This window comes from Orussus abietinus, unplaced genomic scaffold (assembly GCF_000612105.2).
Source record: "Orussus abietinus isolate OABI.00-Male unplaced genomic scaffold, Oabi_2.0 scaffold260, whole genome shotgun sequence".
NCBI classification, from domain to species: Eukaryota; Metazoa; Arthropoda; class Insecta; order Hymenoptera; family Orussidae; genus Orussus; species Orussus abietinus.
This window is the reverse complement of record NW_019394486.1, coordinates 24,168-37,366: the sequence shown is the minus strand read 5'-3', so window position 1 is coordinate 37,366 and position 13,199 is coordinate 24,168.

The following is a 13,199-nucleotide window of genomic DNA, read 5'->3' as shown; positions in this document are numbered from 1 at the left end:
CATGGAAATCAACATTCTTATTATATGATACAGTCACTGCAATATATTTTTTACAACCTTTAGAAAATATGTAGAAAAATAGTGATATGTAGAAAATATGTTGGGCCGAAATATCAAATTTGGATTTACTTAAGTGTTGTTTCTTTAATTTTTTGTCTATTTTATGGCATGTTCTAGTCATTCAGTCCTCTCTAAAACAAGTTCATAAGCTCGAATGAGCGCAGCTTTCGAGATGCCTAAGGCAAATCCATAATCGCTTCGAGAAGAACTTTGACGGTCGTTCACGCTGCTTTATCTCAAAGTGATAATCAAAACTTAAGGCGAATCTACTTAAAACTTTCGGCTAAAGTATACTGTAGTTTAGTTACACGAAGAACTACTACGATCGCATCTCCACAAAATCAATTCTAGAACTTTAGACTAAAAACAAAGGCGGAACGAAACAATAAGACTTATTTTATCGTCATTCAAAGAATATTTAAACAGGTTTAACAGAGATGGGTAAATTATTAAAGTGCGGTTATATAAATACAATAAAAGTATGTTTTTAGTGTCAAAAAGTGAAAACGAAAAAGAAATGTATTTTTTAATTTCCTTTATACAAAATATTAAACAAATAATTAAATTTTATTTCCTTGCAAGAGGAATTGAGGTATTCGTGCAAACGAAGTTTATAAGAAATTGACTCACGAAGAATAGTAAACATCTATAACCAATTTTAATTCAGTTTTTGATTTTGAATTTCGAGTTTTATTTGAATATTTGTTTTGTATCTGCTTTTTAACGGTTTTCTATTTCATAAAATACTAATGTTTTTTTATTTCCTCCATATACCTTTTTAAGCGTTGCCAGAGGGATGAATTTTATACCTTTCCAAAACTTGTAGCGTATTCTTAGCAGAATATAGGTATTAGATATTAATATAAAATACTAGGAAAACGCGGTAACGCTTATCGTGGACCACGGTTTCATTATTGCCACAAAAGGGTTTTCTCCCTATAAAATATTCGTCAGCCAATAATACGCAATAGTTCTTTATTATTTATCTGAAAACTGTAACTGGCTAACAAGAGGACTTTAATTAAAAGTAATACAGAACGGTGAGGATGGATTATATTGAGTTTAAATTTCCCAAGGGGAGAAACGGCTGAAAAAAAAGGCAATCCTTTCAGATTCAAAGCATTCGAAAATGAATAAACCACTATTTCGTTATTAAAACAGTTTCCTAAATGGAACTACTCGGAATATAATATTAATTGCAATAACAATCGTATTTCTATGTATAGTAATAAGATATTCAAGCAGCAATTTCCTTATACCATACGAAGGTTTTTTAATTTATACGCAAGGATTATTTTCAAACTTCATAAATCTTGAACGGTATATAATAGCCATTATAGGCAAGAATTAAAGGAAATTTCAAAATTCCTTGATCTCCGGTTATCTACGATTGGTTCGATGCATCAGCTCCAATAGAGCTTCTCGAGGCGAGTATATTAAGAACTACCGGTAAAGTAATCGGAGGCGGCCTGTCCTCAGGCCTCGAGCATGATTAATTAAGCGATATCAATAACCTTGATCACGTTAAACGCACCGAGACGAACCCTCTGACACTGGCGTCGATTCAGGGCTAACCACGCGCCGGTACGACACGGGGAGCATGCTCGCCCCTGAGAAAATCTCTGACCTCGGCTCGGCGGTACCCGTTAATGGAAAACCTAACTCGGGGGTAATTTATCTGCCACTTGCTTCGCCACATGCTACATCGACTTCGAAAACCTTTTTCCGCAATGTGACGTAACCGTGGTCATAAAAGCCAATTGTAAGAAGGTTTTGACCACGTTTAATACCCTGAGAAAAAATCTCATAGAACCAAGGAAATATTTCGTTGAATAGGACCGAAGCAATATTTGTTTAATTCAAAGAATAATTATGTTACTCAAATAAACTCGAATAAATTGGATGCCACATTTCTTTGGAATTATGATAATTTATTTGAGTGGTTTTTTTCTAAGAAGAATTTAGCATGGGGTATTTAGTTTGTTTTATTGACTTCTTGGATTATTAACTGTACAGTAGTAGAGGTAGGCTCTTGGTTTAAGTCGCTTCGAAATTGAATGTTTTGTAAACCTACGAACAATGCGTAATGAACCCACAAATTCAAAGGTTAATATTTACATGATTATATATTTATTAATCTATGTCTACGTCTATGTTAACTTGTACAAGCTACATCCCCTTCCTCGTGACCATGCGGCAAATTAAGAAGTGGGGGATTTTCTCGTCGCTATTTACGGATATTTCTGGTTCGTTGGAATTTTTTTCAACGGAAGAGTCCATCGGAAGGGCGAAGCACCAGAAGTTTCCGGAAATTGGATATTGCATCATTCGATCTAAAAGACGAAACCAAGGAATTTCGGATATCCGATTGATTTGAAATTCGATTCTAAATTGCGATTCGAACGAGAAGGTTCTACCACATATCTGTTAGTATTAAATTGCTGAGAGATCAAGTAAAAAATTACTACGAGATTAAACAAAAATAGATAATTATAATATTCCGACTAGGAATGTCGGTTCCAAACTTAATTATCGGATCTGTATTTTTTGACAAGTTGATATTTAAAATTGAAGACGCGTATATAACATTTCTAGTTATCGATCGTCAATTATTTGAGCTCATCAATGTAGCCAAGAGGTAAGCGATCTTTTTTAGCATCTGCCCCAATTTGTCGAAACCATGTTATAAAAAAACATTACAGTGAAACAAGCCGTATGACTAACTCATAGAAAAGTAACCTGATACATACGGCAACACGGTTCATTACTTTTTTAAATCATAATAAATACATCAAGCTCGATATACTTATAAATATTCTAAAAGTAAAACCAAATGAATTCATCTCGAGCATACGCGGAGGATTGCGTTCTTCTCTTCCATCTTTTTTTACGGCTGCGGGATTTCATTCGGTCTCAAGTGGTACCGGCGATATAGAATTGCATTATAGAAAAGTTTCTGTACTGGACAGCTCAGGTACACATATTGCGTATAAGAAGTGGTCGGCTTCTTTCAGGTCGAGTAAGTCTGACCGTATGGCTGATTTCTCTACTGGGGCGGTGAGTCGTACATAGGCGCACATAAATGGACGTGCATAGGCGCACATAAGTGGACGTACATAGGCGTTGGGCCTCGCTGATCTCGGCGGAGCGGCCCACGGAGAGGCACCGCCGGTCGGGATATTTCAATGAAATGCACTTTCTCCCTTTTACGGCGACGAGGCGAAAGAATTCCTTTGATGATTCCTCGCGAACCGAATGCATGCCCGGCGATCGAGCCCGACTTTGAGCAGACGTTGTACTTAGCGAATGCGCCGTCTCGCGCTCGAACGGGAGGAGCCCCTTCGATCGAAATTTCCCTAAGCGATATGACACGAAATCGGCGGAAATGTGCCCTGAGAATTTTGCACCTCGCTCGTAGAACGTAGTTCTGAAATTACATGGGGAGAGAATCACTAACCTCCATTTGGGATGGAGGTTAACAAAGACATACGTTAACTCTTCGAGTGCGCGTACCTTAAATCGAGTAATATGCGAGATTTAATATTAATTACGATGATACGATCCTGTGGGTCCTTGGCGAAGCCATTTTATGAGAGTTTCTCAATACTTCTTTTTGCTATAAGTGAATTTAAAATAATTTCAGGTTATATAATTGAAACATATTGGAGTTCTTAGCGTCAATTATTTTAAGCAAGTGGTACGAAGGAAAATTTATTCCGCATATGTGCACGAGTCACGGAAAGTGTACGCTGAGGAGTGAGATTTTACTTCACGTAAAGGGTTAAGGTGAAGTGAAACACGTCGAGGAACTTGATCGACGTCGATAAAGAAGGTTTTCCTAAATGCCTACGTTGCCGACGTTCGTTTTTATATTGACAGCTGTATCAAATTATATTGGATATTGTACCAAATGGCATACTCCACCTGTCGTTTTCGTACAATAAATATCAAGAAATCGAAGTAAAACTCCAGAAATCCTCTGGATTCGTGCTTTCTGGGGTCCTAACTGACTGCAGAGGGACACCCTGCGCCATCTGTGATTTCCAGGTCAATTAAATTTTCCCTCCGAGACCTCGTATATTCATCGTTTTGGCATAGAAGCGCATACAACACTTTTTTTGCCTTTATCCCGTTCAAATGCGAGTTTACCGATTACCAGAGTGTTCTAAATTGTCGTAAAGTTGTCCTGAACCTGTCGTTTCTCATATCAGAGCCTTCGATAATTGTATATTGATCGAAATATGAGAGCTCGACGCCATTTTGGTTCTGGTCTGGGCTGAGTTCAAAAATTTTGTTAAAAAATCCAAATTTTGAATGTGTCAGGACAACTCTTAGATGATCAGGAGTGATGTGTCAATGTTTCGGACAGTTTGGTCTAATACCCTTAAAAAAAAGTGTTGTATTCGAATCGATTGATCTGAAGGGGGTTTCACTTCACCTTAAACTGCCGTCGCGCAGTTAGACACGTCTCGTTGACTCCGAGAGAGTGATTCCTCGATTGAAATTTTTGTTTCGCGATATGCCACGAAATGTTTCCTGAGAATTCCCTCTTGGCACTTTACTTTTAATAGAGACTAAGTCTGCGAACGTGCGCGATATGTGTAGCAGCGGATGTTTCAATAAGACTTGCCGTGAATACCACGGTTATACCTACACCCACGTCGATTACACGATGAAACAAATACTACGATTACACCTACGATCGATTCATATTTTTTATTATTTCTATGGATACTTTAATTAAGGACACGCAACAATAACCGTACGATATTGTACCGCGAAAAAGAAATATTGCAATAACAATAGTTCGAAGTGGGGGTATTATCAATAAAACACACGATATTGAATATTCCATATGTCGCATTGGAAAATGGCGGAATGTTCCACAATTATTATTATTGTTATTACTTCTTCGTTGCAGGGCAATGTACCTACGTACTGCTGCAAATTTGCGAATTTCTATGCGTAGCGGAATACAGAGTCCGTAGCGATACGATATTGCTAACTTTGTGTAAGAATTACACGGAGACATATATTGGGCCGGTATTTTTTTATGCATTTTTTTCACCCCCAAGTTTTCGTGTATGTACGCAACCGAGCGTGTACACTTTTTAATGAGTACTCTAAAATATGTAGGAAATCACCTATTGTTGCACGGGAAAAATTGCCTCGTATTCTCATACTATTGGCCAAAAGATTATTCATGATGTAAATTAACTAATTGAGCATGATATACTAATTTGTAACTCTGCTAGGTAGTTTATGCTAATTACTGGTTTCATTTTTAATTTAATTCTACAAGATAGAGTTCCCACTTTCGGTTTTAATTAAGCGGAATTTGAAGCTATAAAAACTGCATTTAAATGGTAAAGATAAATTATATATAAATATTTTTCTTTCTATGCACTATAAGTCGGTGTACGTATACAAGAGACATACTTCAACTGATTTCAAAAATTCTGAATTGATGAAAAAATTCGGAAAAAATAGTCAATACTAGAATATGGGAAAAAGCAAGACCGCCTCAAAATCCAATGTAAGTACTTCAGGCGAAGTAATCCAATTTAAATCAAACGTGGTTTGACTCTCGTCTGTTACATTAAGAAACTGGGTAGAATTTCACGCCAAATACGTAAGTACAAGCGCTTAGAGAGCATACCGTTATAAGCGCGGCAGACGTCTCATTTTTCCGTACTCTCTGATAAGTCATAGTATTGGCTGAAGTATGTTAATAACATCAAGTGAGTTAATGCGCATTGGCTGCCTCCATCAATGTTCATTACGAAACCAGTCATACGTCCTTCGTGATGGTATTACCATTATCACGTATGAGATTACTGTATATTATATTCATAAAAAGTATTGTAATCAGAACATATAAAATTCTAAGATTTCAAGACTAAAAAGTATCTATAGGAGAGACCGGGGCAAATGCGGTTTTATACTATTTTTTGGTAAGTAGTAAACACTCTCTCATATTTTTTTAAATCGAATATGTTAATTTAGTATCTAAATGATCTTAGGCGTTTAAGTCTACGTCTTTTTTCCTGTCTACTTTGATCCATCTGCGAGGGAACACGTGTAAGCGCGTAAAAGCTTCTTAAGACACTTTCGAGCGATGTAGTGGCTAGTACTTCGAAGTGAGTACATGTGCATTACTGTGCACAAAGGTGCACTTGCTTATGTGTGTGCATACAAAGATGGTATAGGTTGGCTAAAAGGGGTGAAAGCAGGCGAGTAAATACATGTAGACGAAAGTACTCTTACCCTAAGGGAGGACGATGACCGAAGAATAGGAAATGACGACCGATACTTTTCATACCCTGTTTTATTTTTGTTAGAGGAAGTTGTTCATATTTCGGATGGTGCCTTAATTTCGGATAGCGTGATAATTCGTAACCCAATCACTAAATCGCATTGCTAACAACAATCAACAGGAGCTTTCGCCGTCATATTAAATCTGTGTTGTCGCCGTGAGGGTTAAAGTTGCATGTATGGAACAAAAAATAATTTTTAAATAATGTAAAAACAGTGTTTTTCAAGAGGTTAACTTCGAATACAACTGGAGCCACAAGTGGAAAGCTCTAATATTTTGATTTAAAGTGTAGAACGAACGTGATAAACTGTATTTTATTATCAAATCGAGTTGGCGTGATTGTTTTTAAGATTAGTTTCACATGCTGATTCAAAAATATTCTTCGTAATGCCCTAATTTCGGATAGTCAATAGTGCCTAATTTCGGATATCTGAAATTAGGATACCCGCAATTAGGTATTGTTTTGACTGGAATTAGTTATCTATTTTAATTCAAATTACTTTGGAAAACTCACTTTCTTCAGATGAATCAGATATCTATATAGTAGATGTTGATGATGCCGAGTGCTTGGAGTGCCTACGATTGTTTTCAGAAGATACACATGGCGAAGATTGGGCTAATGTAGTAAATGTTTCAAGTAGGATTACGAGAAGTGTACAGGATTTAAAAAGAAGGCTAAATTTATTCGCGCAGAATGTTCTCAATAAAAATATTAAGATTTGTATTTTTATTCTTTTAATATTTAATGTATCGTATAATGTCATTAATTTGATTCTCAGTTCTTTGAATGTCATTTGAATTTACTACAATTAAATAATTTATTAGATTTGCATTGTTAGTCTTATTTTATTATATTTTTAACATTATTACCCTGAAATTCTTATGTATTCGTAATTAGGCACCCACTGTATCCGAAATTAAGACCTCTTTGCTTCACTGCAAACAAAGTAATGTTTTAAAATGTTTTTTCTTTACATCGGATGTTTAACATTTTGAGACCCTAGCGTATGTTATTTATAGGAGGAAATAAAGTCAAACCCTTAATCAAAGGCTTAATAATTTTAATCTTTTCGCTACGGCGGATTGGCTCGTAGAAGCGCTGCCTCGGTACGGGGCAATCCTAATGAAGATGCATTTAAATTTGGCTGCCGAGAGACCGTATCTTTTAACGTCTAGGGACATGAGGTAAATTGTTAACGCTTTATTTAAATTGCAAAAAAACTAATGCATAACAGATAAAAGATAGGTTTATTTATAATGCACCTAGGAAATATAATTTAATAATGTAATTTCGTATGAAACGTTTCAAAGCACGGATTTACCAGGTGTGTATAAGCTTAAATTCGCTGTTTGCTCATAGATTGCGTTAGTGAACATATTAAGTTACTATGGACACGCCATCCTTTTGTTTTGTATGAATTTGACATCTGTCAACAATAATCAGGGCACATCATCAGCAATTTCATACAACAACATACATTTTTCCTTTGCTAATTGTGTCTAGTTTTTTGCTGGAAAAAGCATATGCGGGAAGCTCTCCTTTTTTGCTTTAATTTGAAGAAATCGGCTGCCGAAACGAGTGCTTTATCGGAAATAACGTGCAGAAATTGGTTTCGTCGGTTTAAAGACGGCAATTTTGACCTGAGCGACAAGAATCGCGAAAAGCGGCCCAGGAAGGTTGAGGATCATCAATTGTAGGCTCTTTTGGACGAGGACGATACCGAATCGCAAAAAATGCTTGCCGAGCAATTGAATGTTACTCAACCAGCCATTTCCATGCGCCTACGTGCCATGGGAAAGGTTCAAAAGATCGGAAAATATGTGCCGCATGAATTGACCGATAGGCAGATGGAGCGACGCCAAAACACATGCGAAATCTTGCTCGCCAGACAAAAAAGAAAGTCGTTCCTAGATCGGATTGTGACTGGCGATGAAAAGTGGATATTTTTCGAGAATCCTAAACGCAAGAAATCGTGGGTTGATCCCAGCCAATCATCAAAATCGTCCGCAAGTCCAAATCGCTTCGGACGGAAGACGATGTTGTGCGTTTGGTGGGATCAGCAGGGTATCGTTTACTATGAGATGTTGAAACATGGTGAAACTGTTAATGCCCACCGCTATCACCAACTGATCAAATTGCTACGTGCTCTGCGTGAAAACGGCCGGATTATCAACAAAGACATGACAAGCTGATTTTCCTCCACGCCAACGCACCATGGCACACGTCAAAAAGGTCCGAAACTACTTGGAGGCACTCAATTGGGAGGTGCTACCCCATGCCGCTTATTCAGCAGACCTGGCTCCTTCCGACTACCACCTGTTTTCGTCGATGGGCCACACGTTCGCTGAGCAACACTTCGATTCTTACGAAGACGTCCGACAATGGCTTGATTAGTGGTTTGCCTCGAAAGACAAGGAATTTTTTTGGCGTGGTATCCACAAATTGTCCGAGAGATGGAACAAACGTGTAGCTAGCGAGGGCCAGTACTTTGAATAAATTATTTTTTCGCTTTCTATGAAAAAAACATGTGTTTTTCTGACTAAAAAACAGCGGATTTAAGCTTGTACATCTGGTATACAAAGTCCTACGTCACATATCTTACATTCGTAATGCGTTTGTCGTTGCACCCTATTTATCATACAAACAATACACTTTCTCAATCCGCTTTTTTGTTTTGTTTTCTCGCTAGGGTAAATCGCCGGGAAGGGTCAACCAGTAGGCCTAAAAGGATGTTTATCCGCAGATCTAGGAGCGCTTTGTCTACAATCGTCTTTATGGTATTTCCGTAATATTTGTCTTATTAATTTAAGATGAAAAGCAGCTACAGAAATATCTTTGGGTGTTTCCTATTTATATAGACAATAAGCATTCCAAACGGCAATATCTAACAAATTAAAAAAAGACTTCTTAGCGAGCGTCAGGCGTTGGGTGACTGTAGTCACCGTTAGTAGCGAAAGGGTTAATTTTTCACATTAAAAACAAAATGGTATCCGAAATATGGGCATCTTCCTCTATAGTCTAAATGTCGCTTCGAGAAAAGATGTATAATTGTTAAAAAAAAACGAGGCAACATGGGTTGCACATTCTTCTGTTTATTCTGTTACCAGAAATAGACCCTTGATATAAGAAAGTACATAGACATACGGAAGGAATATAAGAAAGCCAACGACTGGTTTTTCATTTTGCAATTATTATTATTAATTATCTTTGTTAAATACCATTCAACATAGAGAGATACAGGTTGAATCTGCCTTACGGTCGAACCATTTTATTATTAGCTAATTAATTAATTTCGATCGTTCCAAAGTAGATAAATTAAGTTAGTTCAATGACATTCCGGAGGTACAGGAAAATGTGATCAATCGATACGAAATACCCTCCGTTGTCAAGTGATTCAAAGGAAGTAAGTTCAATCTCTCAGAAGGATGGAAGAAAACTCTGAGAGGTCTCGATTATATCGAATGGATAACGATTATTTTCTAAAAAAATTCTAAAAATTGTATCTTCATCCCCTGCACATAAATGTACATTGTTAACAAATAAATCATTCTGTACCACCGTGGACCCGTTAGCGGACAGGTAACATACTTTTGCTGTGTCACAGATTAAATAGGGTACAATATTTTCGACGAAAGCCAGGACGGTCGTACCTGATACGTTACTCTACCGTCAAGAGAACATTGTCGCATTGTAACTCGTGTGAGCACTCTGAACGCCGGTGCTGCGCCATTTACGTTACGAGGCCGATACGTTATAGCGAGTGGAAACCCTAAGCTCAAACCGTGCACAGAGGTCGACGCATTTGCTTTATTGAACTGACAAGTCTTTCCCAAACGAGACAGCTCTCACAAACGATATAAAATAAAAACCGTGCGACCATACTCCGAGCGAAAAATTCACTTTCTAGACGAAATTAATTACTCGCGGGAATCTAAATGTTTTTTGCTAAAGAAAATTCTTGATTTTAGTGAAACTAATTTTGTAAGAGTCATCAATACTTCAACCTAAATAATGGCAAGTTAGTATCAGGTGAAAATGGTTTTGCTAAAAGAATTTTGTATACAACATTGGTCTCGAGTACTGAGAATATTAATGAAAATTATGTTACATTTTGGATCGAATGTTGTATTGAACTCAAACACTCTGCTATTTGAAATAAAAACAATATGAATGGCAAATAAATATTGTTTGAAATTGACTCAGGAACAAGTTCATCGATAATTGTTAGAGGTTTGACAAAAAGCATCCAATACCCTGACAATTCTATTAAATTCTAATTTGCTAAGAATTATTCATTCTATCAAATTCTTTTAGTTTTTGAAACGAATCAACTTTACTTTCTAATACGCGTATGCCCAGAAAATGTAACGATAACGAGTCAAACAGAGGTGATGAAGCCGACCTTAAGAAGATCGAGTACTGTTCGTAATTTGCTTTAATTTCATTTGATCTCATGTTGTTAATAGTAGGCAGTAGAGATCTATTCGACACAAGAATTTCTTTTTTTCTAGAAAATGACTTTTTCGCCCAGGATACCCTGGCGGACAAGAATGCATTCTCATCTTAAATTGGCGGCACCATGTCAGCAACGAAGGTATTCGTGTTTGCAAGCGTACATAACAAATTAGTTACCTCCAGTATTTTTCACAAAAACCTGTGAACTGGTACTATCTACGAGTGTGATAAAGGATTACCAGTTTCCTCTAGTAAATCTATGCTCCTCTCTTTCTCTTTGCAGCTGTTGAACCTCTCCCTCTCTCGCATCGTTCACTTTGATGGGCCCACGTAGAGACGTACACCAACGCGCGGCAGCTGGTAAAAACACTTCGAAGGGCTCCGCCGACTAGTGCCCTAAAATATGTACACATGCATTACGGCGCACACTTATGCAGTTGCGTACTTGGGTGGCGTGGGGTGGCGTGGGATAGCGTGGGGTGGCGTGGGATAGCGCGGGGTGGCGGCGGGAGGGTAAAAGCGGCTCGCAGGTACGCGCGGAAGAAAATAGTGGCTACGCAGGAAGGGAGACCGAAGACCGAAGGCCGAAGGCCTGGAGTAGGGGGTGGCGACGTGCCGAGGGGAGGGCGATAGGGATGCTGTGGCATAGCCGTTTCAGTCGCGCGTCGGCTCTCGCCCCGACCAGTCGATCGAGCTCTTTCCAGGTTTCGACGCCCGACAGAAGCGAGTCGTCCGGCCCTACTTGATTCTCGGTTTCCCGCTTTCTTTCTGTTTCCTTTTTTTCTCACATACTCCTAACATTTTCGCGAGTTTTTCCGACCTCGGCGGGACCGTTCGGAAAGTGTCCCTTTCGGTAGGTATCGATAACTGACTCCCGCATCCGGTGACGCTCTTTTATAAGGTGGTGCTGCTGAAGTTTGAGAGAATGGCGGAGAGGTGCTTTGCCGAGGTGGGGGGGGGGGGGGGGGGGGTAAATCGGGGGAAATTTTATCTAGTAAGACATAGTTCTAGATATTAATGATTTAGAAAGTAAGGAGGATCGATTCGGACCGTTTGTCCAGTCGAAAGGGGGTTGAAGGTTCTGACGGAGTGAATTTCTTTCTGATGTTTATAAGTTTGTTTATTTCGCCGGACGTAACGGCAGACGTGGCTGCCGGAACGCGGCGTATTTATTTCAAATATATCGATAGTATTTGTACCCTGCAAAATTGGTTGGCACGTGAGTGGAAAGGTATTATTTGTTTACGCTGTGTTTTGTCTCATTGAGAACAACGTTTGGGAAGTAGCTCGTGATGTCACATGTGGTTGGGTCAGAGTAGATATTTCTGCGCGAGGTTTTTAACAATGTTTGAGGCTTTAGAAAAATGTAATTAAGAACTTTAAGAATGATTGCAATGAAGTTAAAAATGAGAAAGTAAGATGTGCAAAAGTGCCAACAATGATTATTTGCCGATCTTTTTTACGCAATTGAGAAAGACTATGCCGGTCAAACGATCATGTGGCAGAAAACGTTTAGGAATATGCGCAAGGGATGAATTCGATCTTTGCCATCGATTGTGTTCCTTTTTCATTTTGAAAGGTACTTTGCTGTTAAATACGACCCCTGCTCGAGTTTCGTTAACCGCAATTGGCACGCAATTACTTCCGGCTTTTGGCGGGAATCGGGTTTAACGACGTTTAGCTCCGAGGCACTTCTTGTTGATTATTTTCGCAACCCCCAGGACGTACTTTACGCAAAGTATAATTTTTTTTACCCTTAATCAATTTTCCGAATAAAATGGCCACCTGGTTGAAATAATGTTGTGACAAAGTCTCGTAGAGATTAAAACGCTCGATGCAATGTATATTTAAATTAAATGTTTAGTTCCTTTGTGACATTTGCAAATTTTGATCCCCTTGATCTCCGAAATACCCGAATGAGAAATAATGAGTTTACCGTGGAGTAAATTTTGTAGTCGTTAAATTTAATTGATAATTTAATCGATAATTTAATCGATAACTCAATTTTATTTTGTAGTACGAGTTGCGCGCTCCGAAACTCAGCTGAATCATATTTTTTATTTCGGGCGCAAGAGGAATTGTTTTACTTGAATCGTTTAAGAATATATCCATTTAACCATCTCTATATGAAGAGATCGTACAAATAGTACCTATACAATATTTTTGTTTTAATTCCTAATGCTCACTCATTGGAGGTAATTAAAGTCGGTCTCAGCACCTAAAGGTAGTTTCACGGCGAGCGCCCATAGTTGCTTTTGGGAAGGATTAAGTATTACAAGGAACATGAATTTATTCGATTAGAGTTTAGATATAAAGTACGTCGATGGCGAAAGTCGAATTTTAATAATCAAGGTGCGAATTCGATTC